The following is a 23,787-nucleotide window of genomic DNA, read 5'->3' on the forward strand; positions in this document are numbered from 1 at the left end:
ACTGGTTTATAAATAAACCTTCTACATAAAACCATTGTCAAGTGCATCTTAATATGTATTCTCAAGAAATGTGTTGTATATTTTTCATTGGGGACGGAGGCCTTGACCCGTTTTCCAGCATAGCTTTGAACCATGAGATACAATGACTGGTAAACACCATAGGGGCATGTAAGCCGCTCCCCGTCACCCAGCCACGGCATTCCCTCCTCCCCTCCTCCTCACTTCTGTCTTAGCCTTCACCCAAGACTGCAGTCACCTCACTCACTGGAAGAGCTAAGACACAGAGAAATGCTCCCCGTAATGGTCACAGGCCAGTGCTCAGAAGGGACAGGAGTGGAGAGATTTGGCCGAGAAGAAATTTCATCCAGGAAATCTTTTATTTTTTCAGTCATGACTTAATTATTCATTTTTATCCTTACCTGATTAGAGACAGAAGCAGGGGAGAGTTAGAGGGAGAGAAACATCAGTTGCCTCTCCAGCGTGCCCCGACTGGAACCGAACCTACATCCCAGGCACGTGCCCTGACCCCGACTGGGAATCAAACCCATGACCAGTGGTGACCTGCAACCTTTTCGTTTACTGGATGATGCTCCAACCAACTGAACCACACCAGCCAGGGCCATCAGGGAGATCTTTAAAACTCTGCTGGGACTTCTCTTCAGGTAGCCCAAGGATGAAGCAAGGAAAGTAATGTTTGTGTCTCCAACCTCAGAGAAATGATATGAAACAAAAGGACCTTCTCCTCTAGCTGCTGGGGGTGCCACCAGCTCTCAGCCCTGTCTGGCCATTGGCTTCTGCAGAGGAGAAAGGCTTATGCAGGTCTTTCCGGATTCGGTGCTGGAAGGTAACAGGCTGCTGTTGCTGCTCCAGTGGTGTCTGGTCTCCCTGTCCCTCGGGAGCTGCTGTGGAACCCACGAACGCAGTCAGTTGGGTAAGAAAGCGACTTCAGGTGCACAGACCTGTCTCGCCACCTCCTGTGCCCATGTTCTACAGGAATCATCCTGCCCTCTCTAAGCAGAATGTAAGCTACCAGCTGTTTAATCATTGTGGAGAATCATTTTGCACTGCTCGTTCCGCATTTCCCCGGCCCAGTCATCTCATTGGTGGAGCCCCCTCCCTGGCCTTGGAGCATAGTTGGGGTAGTTAGCACCCCCGGAGCTGGGGCCCACAGTTTGGCTCCATGTTGCTGACTCTCAGGACACTGGTCTTTCAGAGGGCCAGAATGGAGATTCAGGCAAGCTTTGCAAGAAAAAATCTGTTTCTAAATCCATCTCGTCTCCACCCCAAGTGTTTTTTTCTAGGACCCAACATGGCAATATGCTGGAGTCCTACAGAAATCAATATATTTAAAAACCACGGTGCAAGCAAGAGGGAAAGGTGGGTTTGGCTGGGGTGAGCGGGGGTGTAGTTGGGGGAAAATGCAGACAACTGTAATTGAACAACAATAAAATCATTATTTTTAAATGACTAATTTATTTTATTTGATAATGGAGTTAGCCTCTCTTTCATAAATGTAATATATTATGAGAGCATCTTTTGCATATGTGAGAATAACTCCTTATCACTAAAACTATCCCATTAACATGACCAGCACAGTAATAACTCAGTAAACTGGCTCTCAGCAGGACCACACATGAAGAGCCAACACAGCAGAGGATCAGAGCTGAGAATCGTGCTAGTGGGCAAACAGGGACGGGCAGAAGTGCCACAGGGGACAGCATCCTGGGGGAGCAAGCGTTTAGCCCCAGCTGCCCTCCCAGAACTTTACTCAGACCTGCAGGGAGAGGGCAGGATGCTGGGGAGAGAGAACGGTGGTCGTCATGGGCACAGCGGACCTGTGTTCAGGGAAGGACTGCTCCGATCCCCTGCACAGAGAGGTGCAGAAGTGCTGCCTGCTCTCGGCCCCAGGCCCCCACGTGCTCCTCCTGGTGATGCAGCTGCGCCGCTTCACTGCCCGGGACCAGCAGGCTGCACGGAGGGTGAAGGGGTCTTTGGAGAGGGTGCCATGAGACACACATTGTCCTCTTCAGCCACAAGGAGGACCTCAAAGCAGACCCCTGGATGGATTATATTTACCACTCAGGAAATAAAGCCCTAGGCAGGCTGGTGGCTGCATGTGGGGGCAACCATGTGCCTTTAATAACTGAGCCAAAGGGAGTGATGCGGAAGACCAAGAGAAGAAGCTGATGGACTTGATGGAGGGCCTGGTGGTGGAGAGAAGTGGGGAGCCCTGTACCAATGAGCTGTACAGCCTAGAGACAGGGCTGGAATGTCCATGTGAGTGGTCAGAGGACAAATTAGAGGGTTGCAAAGGAAGTCTCATAAAGCACATGGAAAAGCAGAGATGAGGCACAACCATGGCCAAACACAGTTCCATAAAAAGAGCTCCAATCCAAATGCGAATGTGTGTTCTAGTTTGTGTTCAGTTGTCTGTCCGATTGCTACCTCGGTTATTTTGTGCATTGCTCACTATATGAATTTTTTTTACTACTCACTCTGTAGAGTCTGCCATTTGTTCTGTAGATTATTGTTAATTACACTCAGAAAATTAGTGACAATTCCTGGGAAGACCATTGGTTCGGAATGCAAGACTCCCAGGTGACAGTTGTTGATCAGTGATTATTATCACTGTCACAGAGTGAGGGAAGCCCAGTGCTTCCTCTGTAGAATGCGGTGCCAGACATCAGTGAATGGTTGAGGTTCTGCAAAGTTTTTAAATCTTACCATCACTCAATTTATTAATGAACCAAATTATTTTTAAAATGACTGTTTGTTTTGAAATATAATTCCAAAACCTTCTGAAAGCTTAAGCATAAAATTCCCCGTTTGCAAAGGTCTAAAGCCAGTTTCATGTTCCTGGGAACTCCTTTTTCTTGGAAACACTATGATTTCCACTAAATGTAATAAAGATAACAATAAAATTTCCCCCGGCTGGTGTGGCTCAGTGGAGTGAGTGTCATGAACTGGGAGGTCCCCAGATTGATTCCCAGTCAGGGCACGTGCCTGGGTTGTGGGCCAGGTCTCCAGTAGGGGGCATGTGAGAGGCAACCACACATCCATGCTTCTCTCCCTCTCTTCCTCCCTCCCCTTCCCTCTCTAAAATAAATAAATATATAATCTTTTTAAAAATACAGTTTCTACTGAATATAATGAAATAACAATAAAAAATAAGATGTAAATGCCCTGAGATCTGATGTCTTTCATTCTGTTCAGGGGTCTTTTCCTCAGAAGACGGTAAGTAGACATGTGGCTCATTTCCACAATAAAACTAATTGTGTCCACTCAGCACACACAGACACACTCACAAACCGGGTGTCTGCCATGGGAGCGTCCTGATTTCTGCAACACAAGGCCGTCAGGTGAACTCCTCACTGACGGTTTGAGGGGGTTGTTCCGGCAGAAACGGCAACACCTCTGGACTGAGGGCCAGACCAGCCCGTCACTGAAGTCCTTTGGCCAGGGACAAGGTATTGAGCCTGCCTCCCCCTTGGCCTTTCCTTAGGTGGCGCCACCAGGAGAGAACCCAGTCACCTGTGGTCACCAGGTGGAATTAGACAGGGACCGTGGAGCGAGGACAGGGTTCAGACAGGGTGTGGGGGATGCTGAAAGTCGGCTGCAAAAGACCTGACATCTGTTCTCTTGGGGGGCAGCCCAGTGAGGGGGTCACTGACCTGAGGCTGGACAGGTGACTGAGGACAGCGGGGGTGCTGTGCTCAGCGACTCGGTGATCACAGAACATTCCATGGAGTTACTGATGCCTGAGTGGCTGGAACCAGCTGACTTGGAGCAGCCTCAGCTTTGGGGGCAGGAGGTCAGGAGTCGGAGGGGGGTGGCCCAGGTTCTCCAGGATACTGATCCCATTTAGACACCACCTGGGAGAGATTAGTACCTGAAGCTCCCTCACTGATGTAACTGTCACAATCACCCATCTGCCTTTTGCTTTGGTGACCCTGGGTACATGGACTATAACTCCTGTTCCCCTGATTTGTCTGGACACTACTAGATCTGTGGGAGAAGGAAAAGACCCCAAAGAGGTCGAGGCTCCTGCTGGTGGGGAAAAGTGGAAGTGGTCAAAGCACCACAGGAAACAGCATCCTGGGCAGGGAAGCCTTTAAGTCCAAGCTCAGCGCCAGAACCATGACCGTGACCTTCCAGCATGGCTGCCGAAATTGGGCCAGCAAGGCACCTGAGGTGACTGACACCCCCGATATTCTGTCTTCTCAGGTTTCCCGGGAAGGAATAACTCAGGGCCCCTGAGAAGCCATCACCTGCTGCGCCCCAGGGCCACATGCAGTGCTGCTGGTGATGGAGCTGGGCCACTTCACAAAGGAGGACTAGGAGGTGGTCAGTCACCTCCAGGAGGTCTTTGGGGTGGGCATCCTGGCCTGAATTGTCCTGATGTTCATCTGGAAAGAGGACCTGGAGGGCGGTTCCCTGGATGAGTATCTGCGGGACACCGACAACCAGGAGCTCGCAGACCTGAACGTGGTTTGTGGGCAGCACCACTGTGGCTTCAACAACAGGGCAGATCGTGCGGGGCAGGAAGCCCAGCTGATGGAGCTCATAGAGACCATCGAGGTGATCCTATGGAAACACGAAGGCCATCCTTACAGCAAGGAGGCTTAACCGGTGCTGCCAGCCACACATCCTGCACACAGAAGGGCAAGGAGGGTGGAGGGTCCAGGGCGAGGCTCTGAAGAAGCAGCCACTGCAAAGTGCTGGTTGGAGTAGCTGTAGCAGATCCAGGGCACCTGAGGAAACCTGCAGACATCTTCTAAAGGGTCACCATCTGTCCATGTGCCAGACTCTAGTTGGGACAGCCATTTCCTGGGAGCCTCCCCAGCCCTGGGTCCACCTTGCAGCCTGTTGCCTCCTTCTGGATCCCATGGCTCCCAGACTACTTGGGTCTCCAGGGAAGAGTCTTCTGAGTCCCAACTCCCATCTCAGTCCTTCATCTCACTTTCAGAGCAGGTGTGCATCGTCCCTGCTCCCCTGCAGTCCACTGTCTCACATGGACTGCACAGCACAATGGCATCCCATTTGTTGAAGTTCTTCTCTCTCCTCGAGTGAACCAAAGGTCCCTGAGGGTAGGACCACCTCACTCTTCTGTGTCACCCCCACTGCATCCTGGTCACTGGAGTCACTCCTTACCAATGACAGCAAATCAGTGTGTGCCATTGACCAGGTGACTGTGCAGTCTTGAGCTGTGTCCTCACCCACAGAGGGGGCAGCATAATGACACTAAGGCACCTGAGTGTGTGGTGGGCCAGAACAGACCCCTGGCTCTGCAGCAGGTGGGGAGGGGCAGCTGCTGGGTGGGGCAGGAAGAGTGAGGGGAGAGACCTGGTCCAAGGGGCAGCTCTTTCACTCACCCCTGAAGGCGGCCATTGAACCACAGCAAATGGGCCTTGTGGGGACTGCTGATGGGAATGATAAGCCAAGTGGGGCCAGGGGGTCCAAGGAGCAGGGCCTGGTCAGGGTGGTGGCCTGAGACCTCCTACAGGACATGAGGCCCCAGGAGGTTCCAAGGAAGCTGGGGTAGAGGAAGAGCCTTCCCTAAAGCAGACTAGATTAAGGATGCTATGATGAGGGTCACTCTCATGATATCTGCCTCCTGATGTTAGAAACTAAAGGTGGTTCTCCACCCTGTCTTGGCCTTACCTGCAGCCCTTCCATTCTCACTGGACAGTAGGGGGAGAGCCGGCATGGAGTTGGTGTGTGGGTGTGTGGTGGGGTCCCCTGTGAGGTATCTGTTGGGTCAGATAGAGGGGTGCAGGGAAGAAAGGGAAATTACTAAAGGAGCAGCTAAGGCTGTGAGCATGGTAGTAAGCACCAGTCTGATCACTGGGGAGGACTCTGTGCCCCATGAGGGATCTTCCTGGAGAGAAGCTCCTGGGGATAAGGCCACAGGAGGAGAGGTGGACTAGGACCAGAAGACATCAGGATGGTGGTGAGCCCTGGCCTCTGATTGGTTAGTGCCATGTGACCTCACAAAGAGACTGACCCACCTCAGATGCCCCTCAGCTTCTCTGAGGCTCAAAATGCTCTCTGGGCAGTCTGACCAAGGGATGGAAACAGGACAGGTGGGAATGAGGGAACTGCTTCCTGAGAGACCCCTCTGTCCCTTTTTCACACTGTGTGACAGAGGGTCTCTAGCTGCCTTCTTCAGGGAGGGGTGGAAAATAGGGAGAGGGGACAGCATCTGGGGACAGTCAGCAATCAGAGGCAGCCACAGGTCTGTCTGGGTGCTCACTCATCTGTCAGAGATTCTCTGCTGTCACGGGCCCCAACAGGATCCCTGGTCTCCCAGTGCAGAGGCCACGGACTCCCACTGTCCCCAGACACGGGGAACACCAAGAAAGCCAGTGTGTTTCATTGGCTGAAAGATTCAGGGAAGCATCTTAGGGCAGAACAAAGACCCAGTTTTGTGGGCACCTGAGACAGATGCATTTACTCAATCAGCCATCCACAGTCCATGGACAGAACCCAGCCATATTCCCTGTGACATGTGCATGCTTGAAGACCCGCGTCAGGACTTCAGTTCTGTTCCGTCTCCTGCTTTTCACCTCCTTGTGCATAAAGTATTGGTTTGATCACAATGGCTTTGATCTCCTCATTATTGTATTTCCTTTGTTACTATTTTACATGAAAATTAAGATCCCTGGTATAACGTTCAGAATGGGGCCTTATTGGCATTCTGGTGGATTGGCTCCCACCCCTGCACTAGGTTCAGGTAAATGGTCAGTACTTCAAGGTCATCGTGTTGCTAAGTGAGCAGACTGGTTACCTCAGAGCTACTGAGTCAAAGTTCATTTCCATTAGGACAACATGGTAAATTAATTTAAGTCTTTATTTTTACCTGTTAGGTTAATTCATTCAGCCCTTGTTGGTGCGGCTCAGTGGTTGAGGGCCGGCCTGAAAACCAGAGGGTTGCCAGTTGGATTCCCAGTCAAAGCCTGTGCCTGGGTTGCAAGCCAGGTTCCCCGTAGGGGGCACACAGGAGGCAACCACACATTGATGTTCCCCTCTCTTTCTGCCCCACTTCCCCTCTTTAAAAATAAATAAAATTTTTTAAAAAATAAAAATATGTTCTGTCTCAGTGGTCCAAGGCATTCAGTGCCCCAGGATGCAGCGGGACAGTGTGCGTGTCGGGGGGATGACATGGGGGAGCACCTGGGATTGCCGTTTTTCTCTTGCCTTTCCAAACCAATTATGCCAGGGGTTGGTGGCATTTCAGATTCCTCTTCTCCCATTGTTCACCTTTTTTCACTTTCTCCCTCTGATGTTGCCCCTCTGGACTCCCACAAACAGTGATGCTGCTCACAGAGAGGATTTGGGGTGGATCTGGGGGTCCAGCCCTGCCCACACAAGTCTCTATCCTATGCCTCCTCTTCCTCCTCTTCCCTGTTTTCTCTGGGCAACCCTCTCCCTCTCCCTGCCCCTCCCCGCCACCTGCCAAGCCTTCTCAGGCATTTTTCTTTAGAGCTGTAGGGGAAGTGAGATATAAGACACTTGGCCAAATAATATATGTCTTAAACAATTCCCAAATCTATGGAGAATCTTGTGAACTTGGGGGGCAGGAATTCAACATGCTGGTACAGTTACTATCAAATCTTTTTGACCTGTCAGGTGAGAAATTGAATCATTATTTGGCACCAGTCCCTCATGGTGGGAGCATCTGCTTCAGACTGCAGGGGCAGACCCTGATGGGGACCGATTGGCAACTGGATGATGAGGAACATCCCCCCGTTTCTTCCCTGTGATGCAGAGAACACAGCAGGACCACCCATGGTGCCAGGTGTGGGACAGAGGATTCAACACAGCTGGATAGTCCACGTGAGAATTCACCTTCTACCTGACCTTCCTATGGAAATGTTTCCATCTCATCCAAGACACCACAGGGCTCACACCTGTTTGATGCAGGTGTGATGGGGACAAAGTTTTAGTTTCTTTACTCCCCACTTTGTACCAAGTGCCTGGTGTGCACAAAGACCTCACTAAAGATTTCTTCCCCCACCTTTGGGAGAGGTGGGGGAACCTGGCTCAGGGAACATGTCTGCGGCACAGACTGTCCCAAGCTTGTTGCTCTTAGAAGAACTTTCTGAGCTCCTCCTCCCTGGTGCTTCCCTCTGTGCTCTCAGTCATGTGCCACTGTCCTCTGTCCGTCATGTCCACATCATGCAGACCTTCAAAGAGTTCTCTACCTGGTTCCTCAGTAACACCACATAGAGAGCTATCTGTAGCCTTTTGCTTTGTCACTGAGATTCTGGAAGTCACAAGGAGGGATCCCCCAGGGAGCACTGAGCTCTGGGCATTGCTCCAAGCTGATGCTTTTCCTTCTATAAGGAGAAAGGGTTTATCCTACCACCCAGCAGGGACAGACATGTCATAAATTATCCCCTCTCACAAAGGCAAAGCAGTTGGTCTCTTTCAGGTTGTGAAACCATTTCTTCTTATTATTATTTTTACTTTTCCAAAAAAAGGAACCAGACCACTCTCCATGTCTTTTGGCCAGTGGTGACCAGATCTGACCTGCACTGTGGTCCCTTGGTTCATTCTCTGGGCAGACCACCAAAGTTCCCTTCAGGCATGTGACCACCAGGACGTGGGGGTTGAACATGGAAAGGTGCTTTGGGAGCTCCTAGAAATTATTCATGTAGGAGTCCCCAAGAGAGAAGGGATAGATTTTCCCTACTGTTATCCATATGTCAAAGGGAACTTATTTGTAACCAGGAAATCTGCAAAGTTCTCAGAAACCTTGGTTACACACAACTTCTATAGACACCTAATGAATGAATCCAAGAAGAATGTGATCGTTGACGGGCAGAGGGGATAAGAATGAGGAGAGACATCTTAGAGGGTAGACAAGCCAAGCTCCATAATCATTTTTGTAATTTTACCAAAAGTAAAATTCATCTCTGTGATCTTAGAAGAAATATCAGTGGTCTTTCCCATGGTAAAAGACTGCCATTTTGGCACAAATGCGAGAAAATGGAAAAGTTTTGTTATAGTAACAGTAAGGAAACAATACAAGGGGGTGGGGCAGCAGTGTGCAAACCACCCTCCCAGCAGGGAGTCATCAGGGTGCAGGGAGATGGAGGTGCAGGGCAATAGTTAGCTTCCCAAGAGAAGGAGAGGACTAGTCATTCAGCAACGTGCTTGGGTTGAGGCTGGTCAAAGAGTTTCTACATGAACATCTGAATACTCCAAATGATGCTCTCTTGCCTGTTGAATCTGTGTCTTTTGTCCTTTCCGGCATTTCATTTCACTGAGTTCTCAAAGATCTGTTCTTTAGACAGGTCTTTGTTCTTCAGTAAGTCAGTAAGAAACAATATGAGTCCTTCCATAGAAATGTAATTCAACTACTTTATGTTCATCAAGAAAGAATTCTATAAGCATCTCTCTGTATAGATTACTAAATGCAAAGAACCAATTTCACTAACCACTTGGGCAGAGTGATCACTGTGATCCTAAAGACAAAAATTAGGCGAAGAACCACAGGTGGAGATTATCTGCCAATCTAGAAAGAATCTGGAGGAGAAACAGTTAGTAGGGACAAATAGAGTGAGCCTGGGGCCACCGACTTTTGGTCTCCTGAGTTCTTCTGTCTGTGTGTGTCTGAGAAAGAGTTCAGGTCACAGGGAGCATCCGTACATTCTGCCTTGGAGGTTTACAGATTGGACACATGTCCCTTCCCTGTGAAATCAATCAAATGGCCAATAATGGCCAACAGTGAACTTTCCTGCCCTCCCTAGTCCTGAAAGCCTGAGAGACAGAAGCAGGGAGCTCTGACTTTGGGGAACGATTTCTAGGAGGAAGGGGCACCAGAAAATATGCAGAAAATTTAAACAGATTTTCATTTTTTCTCAAGCGCTTTGAACACACATGCGATAGCAAAGCCAACAATGTTCAATACTCCCATGAGGATGTCAACTATCCTATTCTGACTCTCAATTTCACCCCTAGCATTTCGCTGCATTGAAACAGCAGTTTTCCCTTTCTGCCAGCACCCTCTCCATTTCTGCCTTTCTCTTTTCCTTCTCCTGTATGTCCCCCAGGTTTCTGATTTTCTCCTCATACTCCTCTCTTGTCTGCCTCTTCTCCCTCTCCAGCTCAGCTCTGCACTGCTCTTCTATCACTCGGATCTGTTTCTGAGTCTCCTCCTCGGCCCTTTGGTACATCTCGTTAGTGTAGAATCCCCCCTCGTTCTCCATCACCATGCACTGGACCAGGCCCAGCAACTGTGCCCTCTGGGCCTCCTGCTCAGCCCCTGTTGCCTCATTTTTGAACAAACAGTGATGATCCTTGAAGTCCTTTATCAGATCCTGAATGAATTCTGGGGCTTCCTTTATGTAATCACAGAACTCCACGTCATCCAAGTCGTCCTTCCGGGTGAATAAGAGAATCATGTATCTCCTAGCTGTGGCACCAAACATCGTCAGCACCTTCCCCATAGCCTTATGCTGTTCCCTTGTGTACCGGCCCAGTGGGACCACCAGGAGCAGTGCAAGAGGCCCCGGGGATGTCAGGAGGATGCAATGAGCAATCTCCTTTTGTGTGTCAGCATCTGGCACCTTGGTGCCAAAAAGGCCAGGTGTGCCCACAACCACAATTGCTCTTCCAGTCCAGGTGTTACTCCCATTCTCATAGACCTTGGTGACATATTTTGTTGCGATGCTGAAGTGAAACACTTTCTTCCCAAGGATGCTGTTCCCTGTGGCACTTTTCCAGCTCAGGTCTTACCCACTAAGACTAGTCTCAGTTGTGACTCTCTGGGGTCTTGGTTTCCAAGCCCTGGGACATCAGGAAACAAAAGCCACAGCATTAGGATTGACCTCGAGCATTTCCCCTGCAGGACCCAAACCTACCGCTGCCTGTCTCTGTTGCCTGCTCAGGTTCTATCCCGTGAGTGACCCCTCCACTCTCAGGAGCTCTGGCGAAGCCCTGGGCCCCCTGTTTCTGCTACAGGACTTGGGGAATCCTGGGCACGTTTCTGGAGTCCCTTGGGTTGCCCACTCTGACCTTTGGCAGCTTAGGGCTCATGGAGGAGGGCACCCAAGGGTGTAAGTGAGAACTCTGAGCCACTGTAGGTGCTGTCCCTCCTAAGCCAAGGCAGGAAGTGACACAAAAGCTGACTGTGGGATGTCACAGCAGAAGATCCCCTCACCCCCATGTCATATTCATGGGGGAAGTTTTCTTTGTCCTGTGAAGAAACCATGGAGGTGAGCTTATCAGGCCCTCCCTCCTTGCAGGGGCAAGTAGGGCACCTGAGCAGGAAGAAGGAGTGTCCCTTTACATGTCACATATGTAGCCCTCCTGTCAGGGACTGTGATCCACAGAAGCACAAAATGCTTTACTTTACAGTTTCAACTTTGTGTAGAAATCTAATGAAGTTTCTAGTTTTAAATTGATATATTGAAGACTTATAGCCAGAAAGTACTGATGGTTTTCTGGAGTTACTATAAAATCCGTAATACCTAAATACTATGACTACTACTACTACTACTACTACTACTACTAATAACTCATGCAGATTAGCATCAGTAGAATTACACTTTCTTAGGCTCCCTTGGTTAGGCCTATGTGCTTCCTGGGAAAGTTGCAGGTTAATGACAGACACCATAGCCTACCAACAGAAGGATGTTTTCAAAGTAACTGTGCCTTCAGTTAAACACCAAATCACCTGCTTAGCTCTTTCCCCATTTCCCTTTAGTAAATCTGTTTCTCTTTAATGTGCCTTATGGAGGAACGCTTCAGGATTTGGTGAGCACAGCCCGGGACCAGGCAAGACAAGAAACAACCGCACCCGAGCACCTGTCTCTCTGACAAAGACCCTCCAGCACGGCCCTTGAGTGAGACAGTGGCCTCTGGCAGGACCCTGTATCACACACAGCCATTGTCTCTGCTCAGAGTCCATGCCCACAGGGTCACACCAATGATATTAGAGACACAAGTGATGACTGAATTTCCCTTTCAGAGAAATCATCACTGTCACCCAGGTCCTCAGACCAAAAGCCTAGGAATCTCCCTTGATTCCTCTCTTCCCTTTGCTTTCCAGATTCAACACACTGGAATGTTCTATTGCCTCCATCAGGATCTGACCACTTCTCTCCATGTTGAAGACCATCATACCAGCACAACCTACATCACCATCCATGCCTCAGCTGTCTCCTCACTGGCCTCTTTATCTCCAGTATGCCTCCTTCTGTCTATTCTGTATTTGGAATGATTTTTTAAATATCCATCAAACAGAAGAGAGATTTGGCAGAACCCCCCATCTCTGGCTTCCACAAGATCAGTAGTGATTCCCCATCTTCCACACACTCTATGGGGAAGCTGTTGATAATCCAGGGAGTAGCCAAACCACCCCTGAGGGTGAGTTTCCCACATTTGACAACCAGCATCCTGGGATGAGAGAAGTAAGTTTCCAGAAGCTGAGAACACAGGACACCGGATGGCTACCAACAAGAGGAATGTGGGTGGGAGGTGAGAGCACTGTATGTTAGCATCACAGTGGAAGACTCCACCTAGGGACACCCTGAGGGCATCAGCTGTCACCACAAGGGAGTGGGAAAATCCTGGGAGGTGAGACAAACGGCCAGCACAGGCCAGCTCCACCCTGGAGCAGTTTGCTAATGCTGAGGGCACATGGCGATCTAGGTGACAGAGTGCTGCTGTGGCCATGGATGTTCCCATCTGGGACATGTGCCTCTTTGGGGTGTGGATCTGCAATGCTGCTTATAAAGACTGAGTCCATTTCCCACCCCTTGGATCCAGGTGGGCCAAGTGACTCGTACTGGACAAGAGGGCAACAGAAGGGTGATGCCAGCATGGGCACTAAATGTGTGGATGTCTGGAGCTGACTGTCTCCTTGTGCCCTGTAGAGCCCTGCAGGTGCCTTGGGAAGAGGCTGGACTCATTTGCTGGGTGATGAGGGACACAGGCCCACTTATACCTGTCACCCTGGCCTGCCCATGAGCTTGCTGACTACCAGACACATCCATGGGCTACCCAATCCCAAATTATCCAGTTTCTGGATCTTGAGATCATCATGCTAGATCAAATAAGTCACATACATGATAAAAGGACAAGAGCCATATGATTTCAATCATGTGTGAGATATAAAATAGGAAGCCCCAAGTGAAAAAGCAAAACAAACTCATGGACACAGACAACAATATGGTGTTTACCAGAAGGAAAGGGAGGAGGGGAAAGTGGAATAGGCTAAACAGGGTCAAATGTGTGGTGATGGGAGGAGACAAGGCAGTACACAGATGATGGATGACAGAATTGTACACCTGAACCTTATATAGTGTTATTAACCACTCTCACCATACTACATTTAATCTAAAAAGGAGAAAAGATTATCCAGTTATGCATTGGACTACCACTTACCACCAGGTACATGAACTAGTCTGGCTGTGAAAGGGGTCCAGCAGGACCAGACCCAAGAACTGCCAAGGAAATCACTGATGTTTCTAGGTCATTACATTGCACTATTGTTTGCAAACCACCACAAAATCAACAGATGCAGCTATTTTCTATAGACAAGGGAGTAAAAGGCAGCTTATGTGAGAAACGGAGTGAGCCAGTCGGGGAATTTGTTGGTTACAGTGAGGCCACCTGGAGCAGGGAGCACAGGGACTTGAATTAAATCTCCTTTACTCTCACGTTCCTCCTTCCCACCCTCACGGGGACTGAAGAGAGGGGCAGAGAAACATGAAGAGAGGCTAGAGCGAGACCTCCTGATGTGTGCACATGTTGGGAAGTAGGAGACAAGAACCCTCATCAGTCCTGGATCACTCAGGACACTGTAACCTCTCTTCCTCTGAGCAGTGATGCCACATCAGGAGGGGCCAAGGTGGAGGGTCGAGGAAAAAGAAAGAGCAGAGTTGATGGAGACAAAATGAGAAATGGGGTTGGGGCATTTGGGTCTTGCTCAGTTGGGGACTCGGAGACAGGACAGGAGAGCCCCCACCAGGTCCCCTGGCCTGGGGAGCCCCCTCTCACCGTGGCTGGTCCCGGGCTCGATGCTGAACCTCGAGCTGCGCAATGGAGCTGCTATTGTCGTGTGAGTTCCTGTGGGTAAGAAACACAACTCATTTCAGGGAAATGGGGAGTAACTGCAAACCGAACCTCCTGCAGCCAGCAGCCCCTTCCTCCCCTAGACTGGCTACTTGATTCCTCCTCCTTCCCACACTTCTGCTCCACTGCCCTGGTCAGTCTCCTTTTTGCTTCCTGCTCTTCCTCTGCACAAACATACAGTCTTCAGGTGCCTCCTCAGCTTGGCTTCTGGGTGCCCTTCCCCATCCACTCAGTTACTTGTTGCTCTGTCTGATGTCTGAACTTTGTCTGTAGCTTAGGCCCTCCCCAGAGCTCTGAACTTTCATATCCCATTCAGACTCTCCATTGGGTGAGTTCATGGGCAACTCACACAGAACTGGCCACAGGAAACCCTTGAGCTCCCTGTCCTCCAGCCAGTCCTGACTTCAGGTCACAGGATCATCCCTTTCCTCACAGCACTCCCTCCTCCCCCCGCCGAGCTCCCCTGCCCCTCCTGCACTCTATTTAGTGGATGGCCTCAGCCTTCAGCCTCGGGCTCCTGAAAAGTGGTAGGGTAGCCTACAGCTTGTCTCTCCTCACTTCTGCTCATCTGTCCCACAGACTTGACCTCCAAAACATGCAGAAGTGTCCCTGCTCCCACTTTCAGATGAAGCCAGGACACTGGGACTGGTTTCCTTGTCACAGCCTCTAAGTGATCCTCTTATCCTCAGTCCCTCTTCACCTCTACAATTGGAGAATTTTTTTAAAGATTTTATTTATTTATTTTCAGAGAGGGAAGGGAGGGAGAAGGAGAGAGATAGAAACATCAATGAGGGGTTGCTGGGGGTCAAGGCTTGCAACCCAGGCATGTGCCCTGACTGGGAATCGAACCTGCAACACTTTGGTTCGCAGCCCGTGCTCAATACACTGAACCACACCAGCCAGGGCTGAGAATTTTTAAACTAAAACCTGATTATTTTTCTTCAGCACCTCTCCCCCCAACACCATCACCACCCATACAGTACAGTTCTGCCAAAGTCCCCTGGCTATTGGCTCTCCCAGCGCTCCCGGGGGTTCCCATGGAGCAGAGATCCCTGTCGGGAGTTTTGCATCTGCTCTCTCTACTCTGCCCTGTTTGGTTGTAAGCTTTGTGTCGATGAGCCCTCCAGGGAGGTGTCCAATTTTGTACTCCCTTATTACCTGGGGACAGCACAATACCCGACACAGACTTGTTCACAACACATATTTGTTAAATAAATAAATTGATCAAAACTCCTTCTGACCATGGCTTCTTCTCTGATCCTGATGTCCAGCGAATGTAGTGAAAAAGGTTGCCCTTCCTCATCCATCAATGTTCACTGCCACAGAAGCACGGTGTTACATTGTGAATATTTCATCTCCTCGCTGCCTACACATGTTTGGCAGTGGGGAGAGCTGCTAGAAGAACAGGGAGTGGAGGGGACTTTGCTGTCAGAAGAGCTGGGAGTGGAGGGGACTTTGCTGTCAGAAGAGCTGGGAGTGGAGGGGACTTTGCTGTCAGAAGAGCTGGGAGTGGAGGGGACTTTGCAGTTAGCAGAACTGGGAGTGGAGGGGACTTTGCTGTTAGAAGAGCTGGGAGTGGAGGGGACTTTGCCTGGGACAGACTGAAAATGCAAGTTGAGAAGGGCAGGCTCCTCTGATAGGAGCCATTGAATATACACTTGAAACACTGTCAGAAAGACAGACATTGCACTTGAAGAAAGACCCATGTCTTCATGCCTTAAGGTTAGAGAGTAGAAAACCCCTTCCTGTAAATTGAGAAGGTGAATCCCAGAATTTTGCAAATCAGCTTTGGCCACAAAGTGGTTGTAGGTCCTGGGTGTGGGAGCCCTGCCTCTGACACCTCCCAGTGCTTCCCACCCACCAGCAGCCCCCAGAGCTGACTCTGCCCACTCACCTGCTCTGTCCTGAAAAGCTTCAAGTTTATATGTAATTTCCATTAAGTGGTGAGGTGCATCACTTATTTGTACAAATATGCTCTGAACAGCAAGCCAGTAAGAGTGGCTAATTTGCAGGGCTCAGCCTTTACAACAGACCACAGCCCAAAGTCAGTCAGCAGAGACTGGAAATAGGAAAGCAAGGAGAAATCCACACTGAGAGCAAGTTTGCCGGGAGGTTTAACATGGATCCTGGGGGAGGGGGCTCCAATGCTCCACATCCCACATTTCCCTGCTGCACATACATGATCACCTATGTTCCTCTGCCTGAAAAATCTGCGTCCTGCTCCTGTCTGTGACTTCGAAGTCTGAGCTGAGTGAGGACAGGGAGGACAAGGAGGAGGAGGAGGAGGAAGTGAGGGGAGGAGCTGTCCACACTGGCTCCTATAAGAGGGCTCTTCACAGAAAAGCTCTAATTTCAAATTGGAGGAGAGCCCTGGCTGTTGACCCTCAGTTCTTTGCAGCATTTTCTGGGACACCAAAAGTTGGCAGGTTCAATTCCTGGTCGGGGCACACACTTAGACTTCAGGTTGTATTCCTTATCATGGGGGCAATAAATTGATGTTTCTCTCACATGGTTATTTATCTTTATCTAGCTTTCTCTCTCCCTTTCTCTCTCTCTCTCTCTAAAAAAAATCAATGAAAATGTAACCTTGAGTGAAGATTTATATAAACAGGTAAATAAAGAAATAAATAAATAAATTGAAGGAGCAATAAAGATCTTCCCAGACAAGAAAAAGCTAAAGGAGTTTATCACCACCAAACCACAGTTACAAGAAATCTAAAGGGACTTATTTAAGAAGAAACAATCAAAAGAAGAAACTCTTACAAATACTCAAATGGTGATAAACATGTACTCATCTATAATCAATATAAATGTATATGGATTAACTGTTCCAAGCTAAAGACATGGAGTAGCTGAGTGGACAAGAAAACAAGACCCATATACACTCTGTCTACAAGAGACCCACCTCAGGATGGAAGGCAAACAGAGACAGAAAGTGGAGGGTAGAGGAAGGTATTTCATGCAAATGAAAGAGAGCAAAAAAACCATCAACAAAATGGAAAGACCATGGCCTGAACGGGAGAACAGAGTTACAAATCACACAGCTGATAAGAAGCTAATGTCCAAACTTCATAAAGAATTCATACAACTCAGTTGCAAAAGAAATCAACAGTTCAATTTGAATAAATGGGCAGAAGTTCTGCACAGACTTTTTTAAAAAAAATGACATACAGATGACCAAGAAGTCCAGAAAAGATGCTCAACATCGCTAATCATCAGGAAAATGCAAATCAACACCACAGTGAGATATCACTTTACAACCATTAGAATGGCTGTTATCAAAAAGACAAAAGTAATGAGTGTTGGTAGGATGTGGAGAAAAGAGAACTGTTATGCACTGGTAGTGGGAATGCAAGCTGGTGCAGTTACTGTGTATGGAGGTCCCTCAAAAGTTAAAAATAGCTGGACTGGTCAGCATTGCTGGGTTGGGTGGAGCAACCTCCTGTAGCAGAGGATTGTGGGTTCCACCTGTAGTCGGGGTGCATGCTGATAGGGACGGATCAACATTTCTCTCTTTTCTTAATGTTTCCCTTCTTCTTTCCCTAAAAACAATAAACACAAATGTCCTCAGGTGATGATTTAAAAAATTAAAGAGAGAGCTACCATATGATCCAGCATTTCCACTACTGGGTATGTAGCTACGAAAACAAAAATCCCTGCAGTGTGACTTACAATAGCCAAGAAATGGAAGGAACCAAAGCATCCATATGTGGAGGAATGGGTGAGGAAATGGTGATGAATGCAGAATAGTGTTCAGTCACAAAATGCCCCAAATCTTTCCATTTGCAAGGACATAGATGGATCTCAAGGGCATTTGTCAAGTGAAATTAAGTCAGACTGAGAAACCCAGATATTGTATGATCTCCTATGTGGGATCTAAAAGAAACAAACAATGAAAAACCCAAGCCCAAAGATCCAGAGAGTGGACTGGTGGTTTCCAGAGGTGAGGGGTGATAAAAATGGTTTCAGGGGATCAAAAGGTAAAAAATAAAATAAAATGTAAAATAATCCGAACACACAGTGTAACATGAGAATATGTATGCAAGGTAATGGGGAATACCCACGCTTATTAGAAAAATGTTTACAAAACCGATTACTAAATCTACTAAAGAAGCAAAGAATTTTATTTTAGGTAAAGTAGAATTTAATAAAGCTGGGAAATTGCAGGTCATTAGGTATGTCGGACGTGACCAGGAGACTCAGTAGTGGGAGACCGATGGTAAAACAGACCGTGGGTGGTCACATGGGCTCATGTTGGTGTCTTTTATATACAAATTTGTACCTGTTCCTGTCTAGAGACGGAGTCTGTATATGCACAATTGTTCATAATTCCCACCCAAGGACATTTCATTGATTTTAGAGAGACAGGAAGGGGTGCGGTGGAGAGAGACAGAGAAATAGCTGTGAGAGAGAGATTCACGTTGGTCACCTCCCGCACGCTGCAGAACCGGAAATGGACCTGCAACTCTCTGGTGCACAGGATGCCCCTCCAGCCAGCTGAGCTATGTGGTGAGGCTTTGTCTATTTTCTTTAACTAATGGATTGAGGGAGAGAGTCAGAGAAAAAGACAAAGAAACACCAATTGGTTGTTCCATCATTTATGCAGCTTTTCTGTTACCTGACCAGAGACGGAAACCACAACCTGGTGTACAGCAAAGATGCTCCAACCAGCTGAGCTCCCCGGCTGGGCTCTTTCTGCACCTCTTCAGTCACAAAGCCTCAAAGGCTTGTTTCCTTCTCAACATTTTTCAATATTGTAAACATTTCCTGTTTGTTTGTTTTTTTTTCACAATTTGACACTTCTTACAACCCATGTCTTCCTTTCTCTTGCACATGAACATGCCGGCACCACTGCAGTGGAAATTACATGGTGAGGAGAGCACACAACTATCTTCACACCCATCACACCCCAGTCCCAAGAAGCCTGGGGTCGACCACTGCTGTCAGCCCATCTCTCAGGGTCTTCTCCCAGACTTGGGAGTGTGACCCTCAGTAACAAGAAGTCTCAACCCATCTCTGGAAGGCAGAGATGAGGATGAACTGAGGTGACCGTCCAGTCACCCCACCCCAGAGAGGCTGAGGCTGAGGTGGCACAGGTGCTGACCCAATCACCAGGGTGAGGTCAGCTCCAGAAATGTCACTACAGAGCCGTGGGACCCTGGGCTGACAGTGGGAGTGGTGTGAAGATGTGAAGTGAGACAGCAGATCCTTGGCCCCCTGTCCTCCCCGTCAGTCAGATCCCTGCACGGGAAGAGGGTCCTCCCTAAAGCTGAGACTGGCTCCAAAGGAACACCTCTGCTTTCTGTCCTACCAGCCTGTCCCGCTCTGTCCCCTCGGGGACAGCCTGCAGTCACAGGCAACTTATGACATCCAAGTTGCCTTTGTAACCATTTATTCTTTAAAAAGAAGGCAATCGGAGAGAGCTGACATCTGAAAGGGAAAGGGAAGAGACACAGATAACAGAACACATGACCCGGAAGAGAGGCATTAACTCAGGAAACAGAAACAAAGTCAGGGAAGAAACCTAACCAAACACATGAAAAATAAATTTCCTTTTCAGGTATTGAGGTCATTAACCATCCCACTGAAGTCAACTAAACATATTTTAAATAAGTGTCATATTTAGTACATGACAGCATGCAGAAGCTGTCAAGGAAAGGAGCTTGCTCAGACGTGAAGCCCCATGAAGGGGGAACTCAGACACCTAAGTGAAGGACAGCAGCCTACTGGCTCTCTGACGAGATTTACCAATTGGGAGAACTTCGACTGTGCATCTCCATCCCCACTGACATGGGAGCCAAAGGCAAGGGCAGATTCAACAGGGGTCTCACAGGGAACTCTGACCATAACCCCCAAAGGGCTAACCCCTCAAAAATGTCAGTGAGCGGTACCTGGTGAGTGCAAGGAGGGTTGAGAAAGAAAAGGCCAGGGTGCACTGCAAACAGGCAGAGGGTGCTTGTGGAGAGAAAACAGAAGGGAAGACCACAGAGGACATCGTTACAGCTGCGGTGGTAGAGCTGAGGAAACACACCAACCCAAAATTCAGACCACCCAGTAAATCCCAAAAACGATCATGAAGAAGGAATTCGCACTTTGACACAGAAGACGAAGCTGTAGGACATCAAAGCAAAGAGGATTCCTCAAAGGAGCCAGAAGCACAGACCCATGACCTTCCAGGAGGAGATGCTGGAACTGCACTGACCCCTGCCCGGTAACAGAGCAGCTGGAAACAGTGTCAGCACACCTGCAATGAGCTCAGAGAAGATGACAGCTGACTCAGAACTGCACACTCAGGGGACAGCTGTCAGGAGTCAGGGCAACACACGTGCATTTCAGACAAGGAAGGGGAGAGCTCCTGCCCCCAGCACGACCTCCCTGGAGGGATTTCTACAGAGTGTGCCGGACACGAGTGGAAAGCAATCCCACCAGCGACTCAGAGGGGAAAACAAAGACTAAGGTTTACTGTAGCTGGATTTCCTGTTTATCTCTCCTTACATGTTTGTTTTGGTGATCAAAAGGTGGTGGGATTGTTAGACATCTGTATTTCAGGTTTATTAATTTGCATAATTCCAATGAAGTTGTATAAAATAATTTCTTGACCAGAGAACAAAATCCCCTCTAATAAAATAGCCTCCGAATATCTAAAAGTTGTTGGAGTAACAGCCCCGCCTTTACCTTGAATAGGAATATATATCAAGTAGAATTAGACAGGCAAAGAAATAAGAAAAGCTGGTTAGCTGTTACAAACTAAGCACGTGGAAACAGTTACCAGGGAGTCAGAGTCCATGGTGCACAGAGAAACATTTTAGACAGAAAAGGTAAATAGCTAAGTTAGACATCACAGAGGCCTTATAATGAATTTCCTATAACCTCTATTCAATCTAGCATATCCTTTTGCCTCGAGACAAATTCTGAGAACTTTAATAAACAATAAGACATTCAAACTCTGTACACACAGCTATTTCTAATTGTCTGATTTATGGCTCTCCTGGTCAAAACAATCTTTGTTTAATATAACTGAATCTATGGAAACTTTCTTACTTTTCCTGGTTACCTTTGTATTGATTTTTTCCTGCTTCACCTAATCTCGAATGTTAATCACTACCAAAAATGAAAGTATAAAAACCTGCTTGTACTTGCAATAAACAGAACAGAGCATCACCGTCCTCTGAGGCATGTTGATGTCTGTCTCCCATCGCCGATGCCTTACCCACCTTTCAGGAACCCCTGGACCCAGCTGCAGCCGGACCCCGGCAGATGGTCAATGGTAAGCAAATGAGAAAGAAAGAAAAGAAAAGTGTCCACGGGGAGCAACGAAACACGTGATTCTTGCCCTTTGGTTGGAGAGGGATGGAGCCCAGAGGTCCCCCAGGGACAGTGATGGAGCTGCTGGGATGTAGGGAGGAGCCCCAGGGGTTTCCTTACACGGAATACAGTTGGGTCTTGCCTTAAACCCAACTTGACTGTCTTGTAACTGGAGCATTTGATAACTTACATCTAACACAACTACTGATATGGTTGGATTTAAATTCATCATTTTGCCTCTTGTTTCTGTTGTCCCATCTGTCCTATTATTCCCTTTTCTCGGCCTCTTTGGTGAATTTTTAAATTTCACTTTATTTCATCTACTGCTTTATTAGCTGCACCTCATGTGATTTTCCCAGTGGTTGCTCCATGATTGACAGTATGCACCTTTAACCTACATTCTACCTCCGGTGAACAGTCCATCACAGCACAAGTCCTGTGAGATCTCTGCAACATTCTACCATTGCTTCCTCCCTCCCCATTTATGCATTATTGTTGTCGAACATTTTACAGTTACATAAAATATAACCTCAACCAGCCCTTGAGTGCTGGCCTGAGAAGCAAAGGGTCACTGGTTCTATTCCCACTCAGGGCACAAGCCTGGGTTGCAGGCCAGGTCCCCAGTAGTAGGTGAGCAAGAGGCAACCACACATTCAGGTTTTTCTCCCTCTTTCTCCTTCCCTTCCCCTCTCTCTAAAAATAAATTTAAAAATCATCAAAAAATGATTTTAAATGGAGAAATGGTAAAAGAAATTATTGCTTTGGAAATGGAAGGTTTTGTTGGAAAATTTTAAGAAAAGACCCAAACACTTTCACAGCACACTGAACATGAAAGATCTCACATGAAGGCATCAAACAGTTGCCCATAGAAGACAAGACAGTTTTAATAATACGAAACAGGAACCGATTTAAAATTTGAAGAATTGCAAGTTATTTTTCAATTGACAGTATGTATTTAAACGCTACGAGTACAGTTTCAACCATAAACACTGAAAGGCCCAACAAAGAGGGAGGACCCCACTGACCAGCATCCACTGGCGACGTCCAGCAGAACGTCAGCTTCCCCACGATGCTGACCCCAGAGCACCTGGTTCTCTCCAACCACAGAGAAAAAGAAATAAAAGCTCTGGATCTGCCTGGTGGCTTCATTGCTGGGAGCATGGTCCTGCACACCAGAAGGTTTTGGGTTTGGTCCCCAGTGGGCACACAGGGGAGATAACAGATGGATGCTTTCTCCCTCTCTCTCTCCCCCTAGCTTCTGCTCTCTCTAAAATCAATAAACATATCCTCAGGTGAGGATATTTTTAAAAAATGCTCTGAACCCTAAGTCACAGAGAGGGAATGGCTGAAACATCCACGTAGATTTCTGCTCCTGCTCCCTGCTGAGAACGCAACGTTGCGGCCCAGGGTCAGGTTAAAAAAGAAATAATAATAAATAAAAACAAAAACAAAAACAAAAAACAAAAAACAAAGAAGAAGTAAACAATGTCCCTTCATTGGCTGAAATGAAGGACACAGACAAAGCAAACAACAGCACTGAGGAAATTTCATTTTCCCTCTCAGTGCTCTAAGGAGCCCCAGTGCCCCAGGATGCAGGTGGACAGGGTGTGTGTCCTGGGAACCCTACGGGGGTCACACCTCGATTGACCTTCCTCTCTTCCCTTCTTCTCCCAAAGAGATTACAGCAGGGATTTGTTTCATTTCAGCTTCCTCTTGTCCCAATGTTGTCATTTTTCACTTCCTCCCTCTGATGCTGTCCCCTCCAGACTCCCACAAGCAGTGACGCCACTCACAGGGAGGTCTTAGAGTAAATCCCATGGTCCAGCCCTAGTCAATCGAGTCTCCATCGTATTCCTCCTCTTCCTCCTCTTTCCTCAGGGCAACCCTCTCCCTCCCCTCCCCGCCACCTGCGAACCCTTCCCAAGTGCTCTTCTTTAGAGCTGTAGGGGAAGTGAGATATGAGACATCTGCCCAAATAATGTTGTGGGTCTAAAAGAATTCCCAAATCTATGAAGAATGTTGTAAACTCAGGGAAGAAAGTTAAATTGGTGCTATAGGTTTGTTCAAATCTTTGGAACTTCTCAGATGAGAAATTGAATCATTATTCGCTACCAGTCCCTCATGGTGGGAGCATCTGCTTCAGACTTCAGGGGCAGACCCTGACGGGGACCGATCACCAATGGGCTGATGAAGAACATTCCCTGGCTCCTTCCCTGTGATGCAAAGAACACGGCAGGACCAACTGTGGTGCCACATGTAGGACAGAGGATGCAGCACAGCTGAATAGAGCACATGAGAATTCACCTTCTACCTGACCTTCATATGGAAACATTTCCATCTCATCCAACACACCACAGGGCTCACACCTGTTTGATGTCGATGAGCTGGGAACAAAGT

At 48.1% G+C, this 23,787-nt stretch overlaps 3 protein-coding genes and 2 pseudogenes across 3 annotated transcripts in view; 4 read left to right on the forward strand and 1 right to left on the reverse strand.

The window, feature by feature from the left end:
* Nucleotides 1-23,787, forward strand: part of LOC114507421 (GTPase IMAP family member 8) — a 772,814-nt gene that overhangs the window by 415,012 nt on the left and 334,015 nt on the right.
* The window catches only part of LOC114507465 (GTPase IMAP family member 4-like), a 658,105-nt gene that overhangs the window by 238,006 nt on the left and 396,312 nt on the right, over nucleotides 1-23,787 (forward strand). The window lies entirely within an intron of this gene.
* The window catches only part of LOC114507429, a 359,625-nt pseudogene that overhangs the window by 215,718 nt on the left and 120,120 nt on the right, over nucleotides 1-23,787 (reverse strand).
* LOC114508181 (GTPase IMAP family member 7-like) overlaps nucleotides 1-23,787 on the forward strand; it is a 251,484-nt gene that overhangs the window by 36,972 nt on the left and 190,725 nt on the right. The window lies entirely within an intron of this gene.
* LOC114508220 lies at nucleotides 1,821-20,018 on the forward strand (annotated as a pseudogene).

Source organism: Phyllostomus discolor, chromosome 10 (genome assembly GCF_004126475.2).
Source record: "Phyllostomus discolor isolate MPI-MPIP mPhyDis1 chromosome 10, mPhyDis1.pri.v3, whole genome shotgun sequence".
Taxonomy (NCBI): Eukaryota; Metazoa; Chordata; class Mammalia; order Chiroptera; family Phyllostomidae; genus Phyllostomus; species Phyllostomus discolor.